Source organism: Manis pentadactyla, chromosome 18 (assembly GCF_030020395.1).
Source record: "Manis pentadactyla isolate mManPen7 chromosome 18, mManPen7.hap1, whole genome shotgun sequence".
Classification (NCBI taxonomy): Eukaryota; Metazoa; Chordata; class Mammalia; order Pholidota; family Manidae; genus Manis; species Manis pentadactyla.
In genome coordinates, this window is record NC_080036.1 from 17,289,676 (window position 1) to 17,312,785 (window position 23,110).

Below are 23,110 nucleotides of genomic sequence, written 5' to 3' on the forward strand. Positions count from 1 at the left end.
GCTTGGGAGGCCAGGCCTGCAGCCGGTGCCCACTATTCCCTGGGCCGGCCTCCCGGGCTTGCTGAGAGATGTGGGTGCTCTCTGGACTGACTAGCCTCAGATTAAATCTCTTTTGTCTGAGATGATTAATGGAACCCCAAACATGCTCAGCACAAGGGCGTGAGGTACACTTTGTACCTTTTCCAAGGTTTTATTTTTTTAATGCTAAATCCATTGGCTCTCATAAATTATAGTGGCTCCAAAATGAAATGTTCCTGACAGCAGCAGCCAGGGTGTGGGTTCCCTAAAACATTTTCCCCCTGTCCTCTCCCCTCTTGGATCCTAGCAGAAATCCTGCCTGTCTTCCAGAGGAGGAGGGGAGGCAGCAGAATGGCCTAGATTCCAAATCTACAAGACGGGTTCAGTTTTTCCATCCGCCTTCGGAAGGTTGCCCATGCGCAGGATTCCAGGGGGTTGGAAGGAGCCGGTGACGGGAGATTCTTTCCAGTTCCTGCTTGGACCCTTTCTGCTTATGCGTGACATGGTCATTTCCTGCTTCAGCAGGTTTGTCAGCTTAGAAAAGGCCATGAGGCAGGCTGGTGGGGCCCCCAAACCTACCCTGATACCTCTGAGAGATGCCACCTGGGTAGGAGGTGGGTGAGGAGATATGATTGGCGGCAGAGGTAAGGCCTCCCATGTGGCAGAGTGTGAGGCCAGGGAAGGGGGCCTCTGAAATAGCAGAGAGGACCTTGGGGGTCTCTAGGAGTCAGAGACAATGGAGTTTAAGCCCACTGTCCACCACTTTTGGGCTCTGTGGCCTTGAACAAGTCACTTGCCCTCTCTGAGTCTCTGTTTCATCATCCATTCTTTTTCTATTTTCTGAGTATTCCCTCTATCTCAGTCCCGGCCCACCCCTTTGGCACTTACATGCTAGACATTATACAAATAAATACAACAATGTGCATACGTAACACATCTAAATACTAAGCAGAAGATAGAGTGAAGCGTAGGCCAGAGAGTCACAGGGCACTCGGTGAGTCCTTGGGCTCCACTGTGCTGGGCCAAGGCTGGGAAGATGCAGGGGTGCAACCCAGGAGACTGCGAGGGCGCAGGCGTGGAGCAGGAGGGGCCTGGAGAGAGCTACCGTGACGTAGGGGAGGCCACATGTGCAAACAGGGGCCTCAGTAAATGGTGCTGCCATTGTAATTCTTTGACACTGGCTGTGAACATGGCAATGGGCTTGGTGGGGAAAATGCTAAAGGGAAGGAGAATGAATTTCTGGGAGGAAGATGGCCAGGGTGAAGGGCACACTGTGCTGTGGGTCCCAGCATTTCCCGCCACTCCACACTCCCTCCATGCCCACCTCCAGGCTCGGCCTCCGCTCACACCATGAGCAAAAGGTCAGCGTGCTAGGGTTTCACAAGTGGACATTCCAGGTCTGAGGCCTGCACAGGGTGCCCTCTGCCCATGGTAAGGCCTCCAAGTTCCCGTCCACCACCAGCTGCCGGAACTTTGGCCCATCCCAGTGGGCGTCAGCTGCTGCCAAGCAGGGGTGGGGCAGGCGAATGAGGAGAGAAGCAGGCCCCAGGGCAGCTGTCCTCCCTGTGAGAAGCCACAGTCAGGGGCTCTCCAGGCTCTGCAGAGAGAGGCCCCAGAGAGTGCCGTGGACAGGAATGCATGTACATACATACATGTGATTTATTTTATTTATGTGTTTAATTGAATTCTCCAAGATCCTGTTTATCCACATTTTATATATAAGGAAAAAAGACTCGGAGAGGTCCTGAGAAACTAAGCCAAAAAAGCCGACAGCAGATCAAGAGCTCCAGTCAGAGTCACGAAGCAGGAGGGTGCAGTAGCCGCGGCACTGGGTGGGCCCCACTTCTGATGGTGGATTTCACTGTGTTCCACTGACAGGAGCAAAAAAGGAAGTTTTAGTTTCTCCTGGATTTAAGGTTGAAGGCAAGTCAACAGAAGGGAATGGAACACAAACAAAGCCCCCTATGGCCCGTCTGCCTGCATCGGCGATGCCAGCGCAGTGACCCTGCCCACCTGGAGGCCCCGCACACCAGCCCCTGCAGAAGCCCTGCAGAGGGTGAATGGGCCCCGAAACCCGCACTCAGCATTTTCTAGCCCCTTCCCCTTCCTCCTTCACTTCTGGACACCGCTGGGGTCCGCCCCGGTCTCCTCGGAGGGCTCGGCTCTCGCACGGTGTCAGGCACAGTGGCTGCCACAGTGGGTGCTCCCTCTCCTCTCCCACCTTTCCTTCTGTCTGGGAGGTGAGAATGCACAGCAAACCAAGCCAGGACACAGCTTGGACAACCCGCCAGCAGCGTGGACACTCAGCTGAGAAACGCAGTCCTACCCGGCTTTCTGCAGAGGTAGTGGTGTGGAGACGGGTGACGGGGCAGAAACCCCCCTGGGCCGCAGCGGCTGCAGCAGGCCAGCCTGCAAAAGCACAATCCCTCCAAGAGGGGACAGGCCCTCAGAGCGCAGCCACAAAGGCGGGTGCCTTTCTGGCAGGGGGTGGAATTGCTTTACAAAAATAAATGAAAGTAGTCCTTACATCTTACGGAAGTTTAAAGACACCCAGAGAATGAAATCTTAGATTTTTGCTTCCTGAAAGGCTGAGGCTGGGCCTAATCCTCTGCCTTTGTTCCCTCCTTTGTCTTGGGCAAATGTTCCTGGCCATACTGTACCTGTGGTTTTATTGTCATCCGTTTTGCAAATGGGCAGGGTATAAATCAGTCAATGAAATTTTAAAATGTAGCTCTTTGGTCTAGCATTGAAGTTGACAAAGAAGAAACAGGCCTGTAATAAATAGCTCTGGAGATCTGTGATTTGCGTGGGGCTCCCAGTAACAGGCAAAGCCTTTGCTCTGAGGTTACACATGCCAAACTCAGGGGGTCCTCGGGCTTCTGGTCACAGCCTGAGCAGTGCTGGTACCTTGAGCTACAACCCTGGCACCCACCACTGCTGGGGATCATGTGCAGCACGGCCACCTCAGGGACCTGGCAGGAGCGGGGAAGCTCCTAGCTGCAGCCAGCTGTGCATGTGCCCCCTCGATCAGTCCTCTGGGAAAAGGGGCAAGAGGGGATGGCACCGAACACATCCTGCCCCTCCCCTTCCCCCACCTGCACCTATTTTGCTACCATTGGCTTCCCTGGATCGTCCCTGGGTGTAGAGTACAGGTCTCACAATACAGGAGAGTCAGGGCTCCTCCTGGGAGGGCCCCCATCCCATGAAGGCACCGGAAGGCTGGCTTGTCTGTCCCCAAGCTGGGCACATGGTGTTGAAGTGGTTGGGCCTTGGGGAGTCATGACTGCAATGGAGGGCTTAGCATAGGCAGCACCAGAGACAGTGGGTTCACTGAGTTGGGGAAAAGATCCAAAGAAGGATTGCTGGATGCTGGGCAGAGGATGAAGTGCAATGCTTTCACTCCTTGGGCTAAGTTGTCGAGGGGGAAAGTGTTATGACAAGCCAGGCACCTGCAATCCCTCCTCTTCATTTGGGAGAGTGGCTGTCATGAAAACCTTCAAGTGAAGTCAAGGTCAACATGCAGTCCTGAGTCATTAGCCACACGTAGATTAGTAGGTTCACACAAGACAGTCTCGACAGATGAATTACACCCAGAAGCTGTGTATGAGTCCTTGGGGTTGACCTTGAAAGGTTCAGTTATCATAGATAGAGTGATGCCTGCTTAATTCTGATAAGGCTTAATTACTGTGATAAATGTCCTTGGAGTTTAACTCTTTGATTTCACCTAGTGTCAGAAGGGAGACCTTAGGCGCAACTGGATATGAGAGGGCTGGTCCCTTCCCTCTGCAGGCCCTCTGGGATCTTAGGGAGGATCCTTGAGACATGGAAGTCTAGTGCTCACAGCCTCCTCATCTGACATTATCAGGGCCCATTCAGTCGAAAGCGACAGAAGCCCACTTCAAACAAACCTATGGAATTTACTGGAAGGAAATTGGGCTCTTTCTCAGAGTCCAAGACAAAACTGAACAACTGGGCCTCAGGAGAGGTGGGAACCAGGCCTCGAAGGTGCCAAGAATACAGGTTCTTACTCCCTGTTGGTCTGACTCCCAGGCCACATATGTTCTTGCCTCTGCTTCTCTCCACCAACCCACCTTCCATATTGCTATTTGGTGGGTGGGAGACGATCAGTGAGCGGCTCCGCTCCTTCCTTGGATTGTCTCTCTGTAAAAGACCAGCCAGCTTCACCCAAGTGCTGATTGGTCTGGCCTGGTTCAAGTGTCTACCTCTGATCCAGTCATCTGGGACCAGGGGGTGGAGTCGTGTGGATACGGCCACCAGGAGCCCTTCCCAACGGGGAGCTGCGTGGAAGGGCTCAGCACTCAGAGAGCAGAGGCACTGGGGCAGGTCAGACAGTCTGAAAGGGGATGTGTCCTCCTGAGACCAAAATGGTGCTCGCAGGGCTCCTTGATAACAGGAAGAGTTCGGGGGAATCCCAGGAGTCAGGAGGCCTGAACCCAGCCCTGTGCTCTGAGGCTCTCTCTCCATTTCTCTTTACTATAAGCTGCTTTAGTAATGCATCTGGGAGGAGCTTTTTTCAGACTTATCATTTTCTCGTACAATGCAACTCTTGGTTCTCCCAGATGTGCCTTAGACATCCTTGCCTGGGCCGGGCAGCAGGATTTGGGGCGCTGGGGTTGCCTTCTCTCCTCCTGAATCCCCCCTTCAGTAGGGGTCCATGTGGTGGTGTGAAAAGGACATCATTCAATATCAGACATACCTGGATATTTACCCACACTCTCCTTATGAACGTCTGACCTTTCTAAATCTTGGTCTTTCTGTCTATCAAATGGGACAGTAAGTGAGTTGTCTCCCTCTGGGGTTTTGTGAGAACTTGAGATTATGTATGTCAGAGTCTTAGTTCACTTAGCTCAGTTACTGGCACAGAGAAGGTGTTAGAGACACCTCGGCCCTTTAGCTCCCCTTCCTACCGTCTGAGGTCCTCCAAGGGCAATGACATTTTCTTTCTGCCCCTTCCCTACCAGGGCAACTTTTAGCCTAAGACTTAGTGGCAACTAATCCCATCCACAAGTAGACCTAGGCGTTGCCATTCAGGTGTGCTCAGGTGCTTGGCAGAATTGGATGTCATGAACATTTAAGCACGCCCAGTTATTTAGAATCAAGCAGGACATCTTGACCCAGTGCATCAGAGAGTGGAACGGATGCATTCCTTTGAAACCACTATCAGGGGCAATTTCTGGGAGGTGAGGCCATGGACACTCTTTAATTTTTGAGTTACATGTGTTGAGTGAATGAGTCAGCATTAATAGATGATTCAAACCTAGCAGAAATCAGACCACATCAAGAGAAAGAAGAAAGAAGACCACAAAGCCGGGGAGAATTCCTAGAGAATCTTCTCATTTAGAACAGAAAGTCAAGGGGATGCCATCCTTCTCCAACATGGCCACAGCCCACCCATCGCCAAGGCCCTTTAGAAGGGGCTGCAGAGGAGGGAAGGTCCTGGGCTCGAAGGGAAGACTCTAGACGCAGACTCAGAGCTGTGCAGGGAGGGAGTGGGGACTCCCCAACTCTACCCATGTTTGCCTCCCCTTCTTAAGAGTCATTCTCAGGACACAAGGTGAAGATGGTAGAGCCTGGGTTGTAGCACAGGCCCTTGGCTGAGAACCTCTCCAGGCCAAGGGAAATCGTGGCCCTGTGAACAGAGGTGGGGGCATGGTTGCTGGGTAACCAAAACTCAACAAAGGCGCCCCACACCGAGTCCTGTTCATTCTGCCTAAAAATATTTTTCAGATACATGTCAAATAGACTTCTCAAAACCACTCTTGCCTTTCTGATTCCCTGGCCTCTACCATATCACTTGGGGCCTTAACTGCTGCAGCAGTGGCCCCCCATCTTTCCTCTGCCTCTTCCCCTCCACCCAGCTGGCAGAACTCACTTCCAGAAACAGACACCAGCTTTGTGACTGTCCTGTGCACAAACTCCAATGGCTCCCAACTGCCTGCAGAACAGGAGGATGTCATCATGGGGCCCTCAGCTTGCTGCCTGGTTTTGTGGCCCTGCTTCTGGTTTCCAGTACAGGTTACTCTCTGCCTCCACTCTTACACCCTCCCCACGGTACCCCGCCCACTCCTACTCATGCCTCTTCAGGGTCCTCGTGGCCTCTTCTCTAAGCCTCCCCAGACCTCCAGCAGCTGTAAATTCAGGATCACACTGAACTCTGGTGACTTGGCAGAAGTGTGTCTACTGCCTGGAAGGTTAGATCCTAGGGAACAGGGGCTTTGGCTGCCCAGCACAGAGCCTGGCACAGTGGCTGGGCGGCTCCTGAAATCCAGGCTCCCTGGTCCCACCCGCCCTTCTGCTGGGTTTTTGGTGCTGCCTGCACCACAAGGCGGGGAAAACCCCAGTCATGCTATTTCCTGTTCTCCACATCCGCCACATCTTCTTTGTCCTAGGTTCTTCCTCTCTGGAGAGTTCCTTATCTGAAGATGGTCCAGTGCACAGCAGCAGGCCTGGAGCAGCCATCCTGCCAATTTCCTGCTCCAGCCACTCTGGATTTGAGTCAGAAGGTCTGAGTTTGGAGCCAAGCTCTGAACCTCTTCCCAGCTGGGTGACCTTACCCATTGCGCTCACCATTGCTAAACCTCAGTTTCTTAATCTATAAAATAAAGGGCTTTCTTGTTTGTTTAGCACAAGTTTATTGTTACAAGTAAATGTATCTCCCAACCAATCCCTTTCCCCAAGAGGAATCACTGTTAACATTTACAGTTACTTGCCCAGACCTTCTTCTATGCACATACAAATCTACTTAAATTTTATTGTTTGTAGAAAAAGAATTGCATATACATAATCTTTTATACTGTGCTGGTTTTTACCCACTGACTTGCTACCCCCTCATATAACCCTGTCCTATTTTCTGTAATAGCTGCTTATCTTGCAGCATATGAATGATCCATACTCGATTTAGCTAGGCTCCTAACAACAGACATTTAAACTGTATCTTTAAAACATATTTTTGTTATTAACGTTTTTATTATGTGATCATTGTAGATCCACCTGCAGTATTAGGAATAACACAGAAAAATACCCAGTTTCCCTCAAAGGTAATATCTTTCAAAACTGCAGCACAGGATCACCGCCAGGATGTTGACACTAGAACCGTCAAGATGCAGAACATTTCCATCACAAGGGTCCTTTCTACTGTCCTTTTTAAGCCACATCTGCTCCATCCTCAGCTCCAGTCTCAATCCTTTACCTCTGGCAATCACTAATCCATTTTCTATTTCTATAATCTTTGTCATTTCAAGATGTTATATAAATGGAAGCGGAGAGAATGTAAACTTTGGGGTATTTTTCTCCACTTAGCATAATTCCCTGACAATTCATGCAGCTTGTCGGATGTATCAGTAGTTTGTTCCTTTTTATTGCTGAGTACTGTTCCATGGGATGGACCTGCCACAATTTGCTGAATCATTCACCCTTAAAGGACATCTAAGTGGCTTACAGTTTTGGGATATTACCAATAAAGCTGCTATAAGCATTTTGTGTATAGGTTTTTGTGGCAATATAGTCGACCCTTGAACAACTCAGGGTTAGGGGCACTGACCCCTCATGCAGTAGAAAATCTGAGTAAAACTTTTGACTCCCCTCAAAACTTAACTACTAATAGCCTACTGTTAACTGGAAGCGTTACCAATAACATAGTTGATTAATACATATTTTGTATGTGTGTGTGTGTGTATATACACACAGTATTTTTACAATAAAATAAGCTAGAAAAAATTAAATGTTTTTTCAAATTGTCAGAAATCTCTATATTTATTTTTAAAAATCTGCATATTAATGGACCTATCCCTAAGAGGAATCACCGTTAACATTTACAGCCACCTGCCCAGACCTTGTTCTATGCACATACACATCTACTTACATTTTATTGTGTTTGTAGAAAAAAGAGTTGCATATACATAATCTTTTATACCTTGCTGTTTTTTACCCAGCTGATTTGATTCCCCTTCATCTGGCTCTGTTTGTTTAAAGTTCAAAAACAGTTCAAACCCATGTTGTTCCAGGGTCAACTGCGTAAACTTAATTTCTCTAGGATAAATGCCTAGGAGGGCACGTGCTGGGTGATACAGTAGTTACGTGTTTTGTAAGAAACTGCCAGCCGATTTCCAGAATGGCTGTACCACTTTCCATTCCCACCAGCAACATGTTTCTCTATTAACATTTAATTTGTTTTTCCTATTTTTTTATTTCAGCCATTTTAATGCGTATGTGCATTACATCTCATTGTGGTGTTAATTTGCATTTCCCTACACCTAATGATATTGAAGATCTTTGGTGAAAGGTCTCTTCATGACATTTTACAATTGGCTTTTATTTTGTTTTACTCTTAAGTTTTGAGAATTCTTTAATATTACTCTAATATATAATTATTCTTATATTATTTCTAATATTAGATATATAAATATTAATCATATTTATTAATAACTATATTGTTAAGTATTATTCATTATCTAATGCCTAATATTATTCTAATATGTCAATTCTGGTCATATATGTAGTTTGCAAATCTTTTCTCCCAGTCTCTAGATTATCTTTTCGTTCTCTTCTTTCAGAGAGCAAAGTTTTAATTTTGATGAAGTCCAATCTACCAATTTTCCTTTTATAAATTTTGAATTTGGTGCCAAGTTGTGAAACTCTTAGCTTCACCTTAAACCCTGGATTTCCTCCTATGCTTTTTTCTACAAGATATATAGTTTTACATTTTACACTTAAGTCAATGATCCATTTTGAATTAGGTGTGAGGCTTAGGTCTGGGTTCACTTTTTGCCTGTAGATGTCCAAATGCTCCAGTACCATCTGTTGAAAAGGCCATCCTTCCTCCACTGAATTGCTTTTGCACCTTTGTCAAAAATCAGTTGGGTATTTTTGTGTAATTCTATTTCCAGGTTCCCTGTTCTGTTCTGTAGATATATGTGTTCCTTTGCCAAAAATGCATTCTCTTGATTCTTCCTGTTTTCATGATTTACCCTTCTTTTCAAAATTACTTTAGCTATTCTAGTTCATTTGTTTTTCCATATAAATTTTGGGATAATTTTATCAATATATACTAAAAATCTGTATAGGAACTTCTCATAAGAATTAAGTTTCATAAGAATTATGTGTATCAGAGAACTGATATCTTTACTATGTTGAGTCTTCCAATCCATAAGTCAGGTCTGACTCTCCATTTCTTAGATCTTTGATTTGATTTCTTTGATCAGAGTTCTGTAGTTTTCGGCATATAAATCCTTATATTTTGTTAAATTTGGATGTGTTCCATTTTTTAAGCATTTGTAAATTGTATCATACTTTTAATTGTTACTGATCATTGTTGGAATATAGAAACATAATTGATTTCTGTATGATTGTCTGGTATCCTGCACCCCTGCTGACCTCACTTAATAGTTCTAGGTTTTTTGTAGATTTCTTACAATTTTCTATATCATTTGTAAATAAGTACATTTTTATTTGTTTTGTGTATGATTATGCCACTTTTATTTAATACTCTTAAAGCAAGGACACTTTTATTTTTTCCTTTACAAATTGTATGCCTTTCATTTCCTTTTCATCCTTTATTGCAGTGGTTAGATATTTCGGTACTAAGCAGCATAAGAATGATAAAAGTGGACATCTTTGCTTTGTTTCCAGTCTTTGGGGGAAAACATTCAGTCTTTCATGACTAAGTATAATGTTAGCTGTAGGTTTTCTGTAAATGATTTTTATGAAGATGAGGGACTTCCCTCTATTTGTAATTTGTTGAGAGTTTTATTTTAAATCATGAGTGGGTGCTGTATTTTATCAAATTTTTTTTCTGAGTGCATTAATATGATAATGTTTTTTCTTCTGTAGCCAGAACACTTGGTGGGTTACACTAATTGATTTTTGAATATTGAACCAGGCTTGCATAACTGGAATAAATCCCATTGGGTCATAGTGAATAATTCTTCTCTATTGCTGAATTCTATATGCTAAAAGTTTGTTTAGGATTTTTGCATCCTATATTCATGAGTAAGATTCATCTGTAGTTTTTTAAATATTGTAGTATACTGTAGTTTGTAGGGGTATTTTTATATCAGGGTAATATGAGCTTCATCAAATGAACTGGGAAGTGTTCTCTCTTTTCCTACTTTCTAGAAGAAATTGTGTAGAATTGCTGTTAATTCTTTAAAGGTTTGATAGAATCCTGTGAAAAATCTATGTGGGTCTGGGGATTCCTTTTTGGGGCATTTAAAAATTATGAATTAATTTTTCTTAATAGTTACAGAGTGATTCAAATAGTCTATTTCATATTGGATGAGTTGTGGTAAGCTGTTCTTTTCAAGAAGTTGGTCCATTTCATCTAAGTTGTCAAATTTATAACTTTGGAATAATTGTTCCTATTACTATCTTTGATGTCTGCAGTGTTTGTAGTGATATTTCAATTTGTTCTTGATATTGTTAATTTATGTTTTGTCTCTTTTTTCTTTGTTAGTTTTGCTAGAAATTTGTCAATTTTTACTAATCTTTTCAAAGAATCAGCTTCTTGGTTTCACTGAATTTTCTCTTTTGTTTTCCTGTTTTCAATGCCATTGGTTTATACTCTTACCTTTATTTCCTTTCTTCTGCTTGCTTTGGTTTATTTTTGCTAGTCTTTTTATTAAACTTGAAATAGGAGCTTAGATTATTTATTTGAGACTTTTCCTTTTATCTAATACAGCATTTAATGTTATAAATTTCCCTCTCACCACTGCCTTAGTTGTATCCCACAAATTTTGGCATATTGTATTTTCACTTTAATTTAGTTTGATGTATTTTTTAAATTTTTCTTGAGATTTCTTGCTTGACTCAGGTATTTAAGTTGAAGTATTTGGATATTTCTCTGTTGTCTTTCTGTTTGTTACTGATTAATAGTTAGTTGGATCATGTTGTAGTCAAAATGCACACTATAAGTTCAATTCTTTTAATCTTGTTGAGGTTTATTTTATGGCTCAGGATATAATTCATCTTGGTGTATGTTCCATGGACTATGGCAAAGAGTATATATTTTGCTGTTGTGGGATTGAATGCTTTATAAATATCAATGAAATTCTCTTGGTTGATGATGTTGAGTTTTTTCATTTGTTCTGAAGTCCATCTAATTACTCTATGAGTTGTTGAGAGAAAAGTGCTAAAGTCCCAAACTATAATTATGGATTTGTCTATTTATCCACTCAGTTCTATCAGGTTTTTTTGCTTTACATTTTTGTAGCTGTTGTTTGGTGCAGAAACATTTGGGATAGTTGTCTTCTTTGTGGATTGATCCTTTAGTCATTATGTAATACCTCTTTGTGTTGGGAATTTCCTTTGCTGTGAAGCATACTTCATCTGATATGGCCGCTAACACTTACTTTTTTAAAATAAACTTTTAATTTTAGAATAGATTTATAGAGTTACAGAAGAATTGGGAAGAGAATTTCCATCTACCGCATGCCCACTTTCCCTTATTAACAGTGTACATTATTAGTATGGCACATTTCTCAAAAGTAATAATCCAATACTGACAATTTGTTAACTAAGCCCATATTTTATTCAGATTTTCTTAGTTTTTTACCTAATGTTTTTTTTCTGTCTTGGATTCCATTTAGGTTACCACATTACAGTTAGTCATAATGTCTCCTTAGAATTCTCTTTCATGTAACAGTTTCTCAGACTTTCATTGTTTCTGATGACCTTGACGGTTTTGAGGAGTACTGATAAGATACATTGTAGAATGCCCCCGATTGGGGTTTGTCTGATGTTTTTCTCATAATTAGACTGGGGATATGGGTTTTGTGGAGGAAGAGCATAAAGGTAAAAGTGGCATTCTCATCACATCCAATCAACAGTACATACTACCACATGATTTATCACTGCTGATGTTAACCTTGATCACCTGGCCGAGTTAGTGTTTGCAGGTTTCTCCACTGTAAAGTTACTCTCCCCCCACCTCACCTCTCTCCATACTGTCCTTTTTGGAGAGAAAGTCACAAACACAGCCCACATCTAAGGAGTGGGGATTATATTCCATCTCCTTGAGAGCAGAGTAGCCACATAAAATATTTGGAATTCTTCTGCATGGTAGATTTGTCTATATTCTCTGTTAATTTATGTATTCAATTGTTTTTTATAGCAGTATGAACTCCAGGATTTTCACTTTATATTCTGGGTCATTATACAACACTAATTTATTTTGTTGCTCAAATTGTTCCAGCTTTAGTCCTTGAGAGCTCCTTCCATTGGCTCCTGTGTCCCTGTGATGTACTCCTATCTTTGTGTTTTATTTTGTGATGGCTTGCTTTTCAGTATTTCCTTACTTTCTGACACTGCAAGATGCTCAAGGATCATCTAGTGAATTCCCTGCCCCCGCTGCAGAATCAGCCACTTCTCAAGGGAACCCTGCTTCCTTTTATTGGAAAATGGTATTGGAAACCAAGATCTGGGCACTAGATGTGCTCTGGGGTGTCATTGCTTCCAGGCCCTCTCACCTGAGACAGCAGAGAAATTGCTGTGTGTATACTAACTTGTATTAGTATCTATATCTAAAATGTATCTATAAATATTCCTATATGTATCCATCTATATCTATATTAGGCTAAACATGAGTTCACACCAATATCTCTAACTCAAATCCATCACCCAATAGGTCATTCTAGCCTTCTTCCTTTGCTTGTCTGTAACCTCCCATTCCAAGACTGAGAAACTTGGCTTGTGACATTCACCATCCATTTACTTAATTGTTCAGTTCCAGTGTATGTGTATATTTCAGAATTTTAAACTCATGTCCCTGTAGGTCACAACTTTATTGATGACAGGACAGTGCTTCTGTACAGTTCTTATTGCTGGTGGTCACATAATTTCCATGTATTTCCAAACTTACTTAGGTTAGCACCTTCTTTCCTGGCCTTTCAGAGAGGTTGTTTTATACATTTGTAATATATTTATATTATTTTATCACAGTCTGCAATCCTCCTGGGACCCTTGACCTCCAAAATAATTTTTCTAGTTTGCATACAGTAAGGGTCACTCTATGCTGTAAAGTTCAACAATTTTTGACAAATGCAGTGTCGTAGATCCACTGTTACAGTCTCATACAGAATAGTTTCCTGACCTTAAAAATAATCCCATTTGCTTCATGTATTCAACCTTCCCCCCAACTCCAAATCCCTCGCAATCACTGATCTGCTTACTGTACTATAGTTTTGCCATTTCCAGATGCCATTAAATTATATAGTTTTCAGCCTTTGCAGATTAGCTTATTTCAATCAGCAATATTTGGATGTAACACCATTTTTTAATCTATTCATCTCTTGAAGGGCATCTTGGTTGCTCCCAGTTCTTGGTAATTAAAAGCAAAACTTCTATAAACATACATATACATGTTTTTGTGTGGTCACAAGTTTCCAAATCTGTTGGAGTAACTAGGAATATTATTGCTGGATTGTACGGTAAAACCATACTTAGCTTTGTAAGAAACTGTGTCTCCTAAACTGGCTGTATCATTTTGCATTCCCATCAACAATTAATGAGAGTTCCTGTTATTTAGAATGCTCACGACGATTATTACTGGTTTTTACCCCTGTTTTCTTTAAATTAATGTTTGCACAGTGTATCTTCTCTTTTTTATTTCAACCTATGTTATATTTGAAGTGAGTTTCTTGTAGACAGCATATAGTTTGGTCATGTTATCAAATTCACTCTGCCAATCTCTGTCTTTTAATTTGTGTTTAGAACTTTTACATTTAATGTAATTATTGACCTGTGAAGGTTTGTCTGCCATCTTATTTTGTTGTTTTCTGTTTGTTCTGTTATTCATTTCTGTTTTCCTTTTCCTGCCTTCTTGTGGGTATTTGAACACTTTTTTAGAAACCCATTTTGATTTATCTTGTGTGTTTGAGAATATCTCATTGTGAAACTTTTTTGGTGATTGCTTTAGTGGTTACATTGTATCTGCAAAACTTACCACAATAGTTACTGGTGTTGACATTTTACCAGTTCAGGTGAAGTGTAAACACTTTACTTTCCTTTACATCTTTTTTCCTTCTCCATGTAAAATATACTTATCTTAAATATTTCCTCTACATACATGTAGAACATCAGATAGTGCTATAATTTTAGCTTCATTTGTCAAGTATAATTTAGATAACTCAGGAGAAGGAAGAGGTATTGAATTTTAATATTTTATATATTTACATTGTTCTATCTTTCAGCCTAATGTTTCAAGATTCCTTTTTTTTTTTTTTATCATTTCCTTTCTGTTTACAGAACTTCCTCTGGCCATTCTTCCAGGTTTCTGGTAACAAATTCTCTTCATTTTCCTTCATCTGAGAATGTTTTGACTTTCCCTTAATTCCTGAATGATATTTTTGCTGCATATATAATTCTAGGTTGTGACTTTTGATCATTTAGCCCTTGGAAAATGTGGAGATACTTTCTTTTGGGCCTCCTTCATTTTGCTCTGTGGTAATAAGAAATCCACTTTTGAATTGGACTGGTTTTTCAGTTGGATTGTCATTTGAATTGCTTTTGTCCTATAAATAAGGTGTCATTTCTCTCTTGCTGCTTTCAATATTTTTCTTTCATTTTCAGTTTTCAGAAGTATCACTATAATATGTCTTGGTATAGATTTCTTTGAGTTTATCCTTTTGGGGATTTGATCAGTTTTTTAAATCTACTGGTTTATGTCCTTTGCCAAATTTGGGAAGTTTTCAGCTGTTTTTTTCTTCAAGTACTTTTTCAGCTCAGTCTTCTTTCTCCTCTCTTCTGGGCCTTTGATGGCATCAGTGTCAGGTTCATTGTCGCTATAGTCCTACAGATCTCTGAGGTTCTGTTCATTTTTTTTTTTCAGTCTATGTTCCCTCAGTTCTTCAGACTGGGTAATTTCTACTGATCTACCTTCATGCTTACTGAATCTTTCCTCTGTTCCCTCCATCGTTCATTCTTTATTGAGTTTCTTATTTCAGCTATTTTAGTTCTCAGTTAAAATATCCACATTCTGGCACTTGAAAATTTGGCACTTCTTTGTATTTTCTTTTTCTTTGCTTAGATTTTCTATTTTTCACTCTTTTCCGGTGTGTTTGCAATTGGTCCACTGAAACATTTTTATGATTGCTGCTTTAAAATCCTTTTCAGATAATTCCAACACCTCTGTCATCTCACTATTAGCGTGTGTTGATTGCCTATTTCCTTCAAGTTGAGGTTTTCCTGGTTCTTGATATGGTGAGTGACTTCCAATTGAAACCTGGACATTCTGGGTATTATGTTGAGATTCTGGGTCTTATTTAGACCTTTTTTAGTAGGCTTCTTCTGAGATCACTCCAGCAGCAGAAGGGGGAATACCCCCCTTGTTACTACCAGATGAAGGTAGAAGTCCAGGTTCTCCATTCGGCCTTCACTGACACCTGAGTGGAGAGGGCTGCATGCTACTGCTGGTCCACATTAGGAATTCCAGTCCTCCACTAGACCTCCATTAGGGCTACCCTAGTGGGAGGGGGAAGGATGCTTCATTATTGCCAAGGAGGGCAGAAGTCTAGGTTTTCCCTATATTAGGCACTGACAATGCGGGAGCCAAACTGATTTTCTTATTAAAAATTACTATCAGAAACAAATCTGTGCTGAACATTTTTGCTCAAGCGGAAGGATATAGAGTGTTGGAGGTGGAACTGCAGGTAAGAGAGACTGCTCGTGCCACTTTGAGAGCAGTGCTTTCAAACTCTGAGGATTCCCTGGGGTGCTAGGGACTTTACGGGGGAACATAGGGACTTACATGAGGCGTCAGGCAGATGGGGTTTTGGGTTCTCCACCCTGATCCAGCTGAAGATGCTACCTCTCTCTTGTCCTCTTGGGTAGGATTTTATCTGACAAAGTAGTTCTATGGCTAAAGTCAGGCTGGGGTGGGAGCAGCATTTGGAAAACACAGTGAACATATCTGAATTTCCTTCCATTTCTGTGATGATGAGAATCATAGATGCCCTAGTCATGTTTTCCAGGCTGTTCAGGAAAGGAGATATGAACATGGGTATAACTGGGTCAGAGAGCCTTGCAAAAATAGAGAATTTGCTGGAGAATTATCTTAAAATGCAAATCACCTTGGTGCATTTAAAACAGCATTTGATTTATAACAAAGCTAATTAGCACAGAATTCTTTAGACACATATCAATTATGTGAAGCAAGGTGCACCTGTACCCAAACTCCCAGGCTCACAAGTTTAGAGGGGAACATCTGCTTGGAGGGGCCCACGGAGAGCACCGATAGACTTCAAAGGAGGGACAAGTCAGGAGGTTGCCAGGGAAGGAGTATGGTTGCAATAATGCTCTGAACTTTAAAAGAAGGGTCCCTTGCTAACTGAAGTTCTTTCCTAAGTAGCTCTCCTCCTGACCTCCCATCTGCCACTCCCACCCTGCATGTGGGTCTCACTTCTAGAGGCAGCCACCTCACGTTCAGCTCTTGACACTTTCAGAAGCCCTGCTAATAAATGCATATCGGGAAAGCATTCTGCCCCTGGGACCAATTTCCTTTTCCATCACCCGTGGCTTCTCAACGTGAAATTAAAGGCAGCGGCAAGTAATTGTAGCTGGCGGCCGCTTGTGAGGTTCCACCGCCGCCAGGGGACCTGGTCTCTGCACCTCCGCCCCCGTCACTCCCACCTCCAGTTCTGAGATCGCGAGAAACGTGGGATTTGGCTTTTTCACAAAATTGAAACGGGCATCTGTTAGTGCTTGGCTAGGCCGGTTAACAGGCCGTGTGAGCTGACCCCCATCAGCCTTTCCCAGCCGGGCCACGTGAGGTCTGGCGTCTCCAGACCAAGGCCAGACACGTGGTCCTCCTGGCCAGGGCACAGCAACCTGAGCAGCCATCCTCAGGAAGTCTCTGGAGCCGCCCAGCCAGGGGGCCTCCCTAGGCCTTGCCCTGAGGGCAGGGCTTGGAGAAGCATTGCCAGCCCTCTGTCCCAGCGGACCGTGGGGGCCCCTGTGACTGTAGCTGCTTCTTTCTGCCTTGGGAGAGAAAGTGAGAGAGGGAAGCCTTCTCATGGGGCCCACGAAGCCTTGGTCAGAGGCACCGGTGACATTTCAGTTACACGGCCAATGTCATGTGTGCAGAAGACAGGCAGTAGAATTTGCTGAAGCTTTGGATACAAGCAGTGAGAGAGACACAGGCATCAAGGATGCCTTCATGGCTTTTGACCTGAGCTAAGAAAGGATGGAGTTGCCGAGCTTCTGGGGGGTGGGAATCAGGAGTGCTGGTTTGGGGAGGAAGCCGTTGGATTTATAAGCCTCCCGGAGTTCAGGGGAGAGGACCAGCTCAGGCTGGAGATGTAAATGGGGCTTGGACGCGGCTGGTTTGGACATTCTTTCCCCAGCTACTCTGTACCCGACAAAGGCCCCACTCCCCCCTGGTGACTAGATGCTCACTCCCCTGGCTCCCCTGCCCACCTGCCCGCTCTCCCTAAAGAGAAGCAAGCTGCCGGGCGGCGTGTCGCCTGGGCCAGCAAGCTCTCCCTGTATTCAGGCCCCAAACAGAACCCCCTCTGATAAGCTCCCCGGCCCACTCACGGCTGCCCACCCGCACCGGCCAAGTCTCATGAAAGGAATGCAGTGGCAGCTGGGCCCTAATCACAGGACACGTATGTCGGGCCGGGAAGTGCCTCATGAAAGAACGAAGCCTGAAGAGGCCACGGGGTCTGGGGGTGGGCTCAGAGGAAACCGGCGCTGTGACTCAGCCTGCAGTTCGGTTGGACGCAACTTGTGTTGCCAGAGAAAACAAATTCCTCAAGCAGGTTTATCTCCTTGTGGAGGAGGGATAATCAGCAACATGAGGTGGCAGAGGAGGAAGGTCATGTGCTCCTGCCCCCCACACGGCCTGTGCAGGGTCAGCAGGGCAGAGCAGATCACAGGCAGGGGCACCCGGCCCCAGGACGGAGGTCTCTGGCGGCCCTGTGGAGGGGAGGGGACCCCACATCTCACAAGCCGGAGCAGCCCCAGCCCAAGTCACCCTGGGTTGGTGGCCATTCAAGGGAAGTGGAGCTCCTGCAGAAATGGTGAGAAGCAGAAGGGAGACAAAGCAAATGTAGGCACAGAATTTCTGAGGCACTGCGAGAAAATCTCCATGGTGACAATAACCTTTAGCAGGAAGCCTGTTAGGCTTTGACAATAACGAGAGGATACGGCTCACATTGGTGTGAATGGTGGCCTGGGGCTTTGTGTAGTGCACAACCCGCTGAGCCATCCCTGGGGGCCCCAGATGTAACATCCCAATTCTCCATCTACATGGCTGTAATTATGTTAAAAGAGCCATGTTCCCATCTTTAGAAGGCGTATTTGGGAGAACCCTCCCTGGGGAGTCATGTCTAACATTTAGGAAAATAGGATCAGGTGGCCTCTGCTCAATAGGGCACGTCACACCTTAACCATGGCCAGGGCACAGCAACCTGAGCAGCCATTCTCAGGAAGTCTCTGGAATTGCTGTTGGCATTTCATCTGCCCATTCTTTCTTCTGCTCCAGTGGTTCTCAGACTGTGGTCCCCAGTCCAGTAGCCGCAGCGCCTGAGAACTTGGAAATACAAATTCTTGGGCCCTCCAAGACCAGCTGAATCAGGAACTCTGAGGGCAGGGCTCAGCCGTCTGTGTTTAACAGTTCTCCAGTGGGTTCTGATGCCTGATAGTTTGAGGGGGACCTACACAGCAAGGGGACAGATGTTTCTCAGCCTTGGAATCACATGGGGAACCTTAAGAAATGCTAATACCTGGGTCCTGCCCCAGAGATTTGGATTTCATTGGTCTGAGGTTCATCCTGGTGGGCATGAGGATTTTCAACTGCTTCCCAGGTAAGAACCTCTGTTTTCTGAAGGGCTTGACTCAGGGTCACCATCTGGAACCAAAGGTTCCAGGACCTGACATCTCACAGGTCTGACCCTCATACTTGGGGAAGCAGGTTGGCTAGGGGAGAGATCCTTGGGTTTTGGGGTACATCAGAAACAGGCCAGGGTTGTGGGGGAAGCTTGATAATGCAGATTCCCTGGCGCCTTCTGCAGAGATCCCAATTCAATAAGTCTGGAGGAAGACCTGAGAATGTGCCTGGTGAACTGCATCCCCAGTGATATAGATGTGGGGTCGGGGAGCCCCAGTTTAATACCCACAGACCAGGAACACCTGGTTCTAGTTCCATCTTCACTGCTCACCAGCCATGTGACGCCAGCAAGTCACTTCATCACCTGTTGCTTCATCTACGACACGGGAGGGACAACCTCTGCCCAGAGGTGGTCCAGACACCACCGTGGCTGCTGGGACAGAGGCAAGGCACCGCTGACAGTCTCCCTGCCTGCCTGCCTGCCTGACAGGCCCACGTGGAACTCTGCAGTCGGAATGCCCAGCAGGGTGGAGGGAGCTGTGGCTGCAAGGGCAGAACCAGAGGGAGCAATGCCACCCACAGCCCCTGGCAGCCTTGGGAACGGCTGGGGGTCAGAACCAAGCTTTGGGACTTGCGGTGGGGCGTGGGGTGGGTCCTGAGGTCCCAGGAGTGAGATGTGAGTTGGAGAGGATGTGGGTGACCAGGGCCCCCTCTTTTCCGATGGGCTCCGCAGCCGTTGGGACTTGGGAGTCTGCGCAGCTGTCCTGACCGCAGTGAACCACAGCCACTGAAGCTGATAGTTTTCGTTTTCTCACAGCGTGAGGCCAGGAGCAGGCAGAGCTGGAGGAGCCGCAGGAGGCGTCCCCGGGCTCTGCCCCTGAGCTCCAGGCTCCACCGTCCTCGGAGTCACCAAACCGCCGCCCCCGGCCGGATTTCGCTTCTGCTTTCAGGCAGGAAGAGCAGGAAGCAGCCGGGAGACAGGGCGGTGCCTGCGTCTGGAGCCAGCCCTTCCCCAGTGTCCTGGCGCCCTGCCACGTGCCACTCATTGGCGAACTTGATCACATCCAGGTCCCAGCTACACAGGAAGCTGGGACATGGGGCTGCCTGGCACAAAATCCAGGTGCTGTGGCGGGAGGCGGAGGCAGAACCGCCTCCAGTGAGGGTCCCGGTGGACTCTGGCACCTGCTGGGCCGCCCCCCTTGGCCACTTCACAGCAGGGTCGCCCAGCCCGCCACCCCACGGGGCAGAGCAGGGCCTCCCGCTCCTCCCGCCTGGGCTCTGGCCCCATAAAGCCCAGGACGTGTATCCCGAGAGGCTGGGCCTTTGGCAGGAAGGCACTGGCCGGGGAAGCTCACTTAGGTCACAGGGCATGGGCCGTGTCCTGTGCCCTGGAGCCAGGGCTCCGATGGTGTTCCCTGACTGCCCATCGGTGCCTCGAAGAATCAAAGGAGAACATGGCTGGGCACAACCGAAGGGCAGAAAGCCTGGTCCAAATAACAGACATTAAACCCAGACTTGCCCAGTCCCCTCCTCCAGTTTTGCTCATAGTCTCTCAATTCCGGCCTCATCCTCTGCTCAGGCGTGATTGATTTCAGCCCTCCTCACTTCTGTTGCTTCCAGTGGGCTCTGGGGTCCCCCCACGGCAGTCCCAGCTCCTGGCAGCGGGGCCCCCTCTGGGCTGCCGCCTCCCCACCCCCGAAACCTCCCCTGCGCGCCCGCCCCCAGGCCCCACGCTCCCTGGTGGCCTCCGCCGCAGGGGCGTCTGACCTTGGCCAGCGCCGGCCCTTTCTCCGTAGGCACTTCTTCACCTGTCAAGAGGAGATAATAAGGTTGCCTCTACTCCGGCGGGGCGGGAGGAAAGGCAAACAAAAGACCCACACTTGGCGAACTTCAACAGCCCTGGAAATGCTTCATAATCAAAATGCTTTTTACCCCTTTTGAAAACAGACACGGAGGGAGAATATAAAGGACGTAGAGCAGGAACAAGGTCGGTGGGTAGGGAGGGGAGGGGGAGGGACACAGAGTGCTGGATGGGACACACGGGAGGGGGCCGGGAAGGCACATCCGCGGGGCAGGGCAGCCGTGCACCCCGCCACCCCCCTCAGCAGGTGTGTGTGGTCAAGGCTCTGTGCTCCCAACTGATTTGCAGGGTGTCCCTCTTGGGTGGCCGCTGGCCTCACCAGGGTGCTGGAAGGGAGGGTGCCATCGGCCTGACTTGATCCCACTTATTTAGGAGGGCAAAGGGCACCTACAACCTCTGAGCAGGGAATCAGGATCCCCACAGCTGACACCTCCCTCCGGGGGTGCAGCGGGGCTGTCTCGGGGAACCTGACATCACCATCACAGCAGAGAGGTTCCAAATGACATTCATCAAACAGAACAAGACTTCTCGGGGATGCCGCATATTCCTCATGAAACCCGGCCTTCCCTAGCAAGCCCCTCTGCCCAGGGTAGGAGCTTGCCGTAGGTTTTACAGCGGTGAGCCTCCAGGGCACAGGATCTCAGCCGTCAGGCTCGGAGTTCTCCAACTTGTCCCAGGGAGTCATCCCCCTTCCACTGGGACAGACGTCCAACATTCCTTTTTTGCATTCCTCTAACTCAGGAAGTGGGTGAAGAGGGCAGGCTCTGTGATCTGTGATTACACAGCCAGAAAAGGGGCTGCTCTACCAGGGAGGGGCTGGGAGCTTTGATCTTAGAACGGAGAAGGCTCTAGAGAGGGGGTCTGCTCATTGTCTTCCAGCAGGGCATGGGGGATTTGTCCCCAGTGGGGGTTGTCCTTCCTTTGAGCAGCTGATCCCATGGGAGGAGAGAACAAGAGAGATGGTTTAGACACAGGGAGTAAATGGTTTTCTAACCAACAGGATAAAAACCAATCACTGGTGTGGCTTATAGAGAAGAGGAGCAGACCAGCACTGGTCCTGGGCCAAGAATTATTTTTATAAATATGTATTAAAAATTATAGGACCAGTACTCCATATGACACCAAAATTCAAACACAAAGGCAGCGATTCTCAAATGTGGTCCCTGAACCACCAGCAGCAGCATCTGGAAACTTGGTAGAAATGCACATTCGGGGACCTGCCCCAGACCTGCTGAATCAGACACTCCAGGCCCAACAGGCTGTGTTGGCACAAGACCCTCTGGGCTATCTTGATGCACCCAAGAGGCTGAGAACTCTAGAATCTAGCAGAAGGTCAACGCCTCACTCAGTGCTCCATCCCCAGGGGAAATTTTCTTGATTGTTTTCTCACACACGTGGTAATGCACTCTTCTACATGCAGATCAGCATTTCACTTCACTTGACAAACATATCCTAGATTGCCCCCAACTCCCACCCAGTGGCAGAATTTAGGAATCACCCTTGTTAACAGCTGCATGGAATTCTGTTGCAGGGTGGGAAGGGGTAAAATTCATCCAACCGTTGCCCTACCAGTGGCATTTAGGCTGATTCTAGGTTTTTACATTTTCAAAGCCTGGTGCAATGAGCATTCTTGGAGAATCTATTTGTGGGCAGATACAGTTTCCCCTGCTATCCAAAAGTTGAACGTTCCTATGAAAGCTTTCCTAAGCCAAAGTGGCATAAAGCAAACAAGCAAGTAACATTAATTTACATATTTCTTGAGTGTTCCGAGGCCCCCAAAATAACCGCTCTTGGGCCTTTTTGACACCTTAGAACACATCTTGCTAACAGATGCACAAAATAAGTCACAGACACAGTTCACAGCTCTGGGGGCTGGATGCTGAGATGCTGAGTGGGGTTCCAGGGAAGGAGGATGGTAGGGCTGCTCTCGCTGGTCAGGGAGCGTGCTGCCTCTACAGTGGCTCACTGCAAAACAAACGCTGAGCATCATTTTTGCACTTTTTCATAAAAGAGAAAATCCCCTTTGACTTTCTTTTGGTTAGCGAAGTAGGTACTAATATAAGGCATTAGTAAAAGCGAAAGGGCACAATTAGAACTTTTGAAGTGCGTGGGATACTTGCCTCCTGGTCCACCTGCTGAACAGAATCATGTTTGCATGCCAATTTTGTTTAGTTCTGCCACATCCTAGATATCTCTAAAACAGGTTTCATCAACTTACACCCCTTCCCAAAATACAGAAAAATTTCCATTTCTTGCTTTCTCATCAGTACTGGAATTGTAAGACTCTTCCATTTTGCCACACTGACAGGTGAAAAAGAAGACACAGAATTTTGCTTTGTATTTCTATTGAGCGCCCTGTGTCCTTCACATGCTGGTACCCACTTACAGGT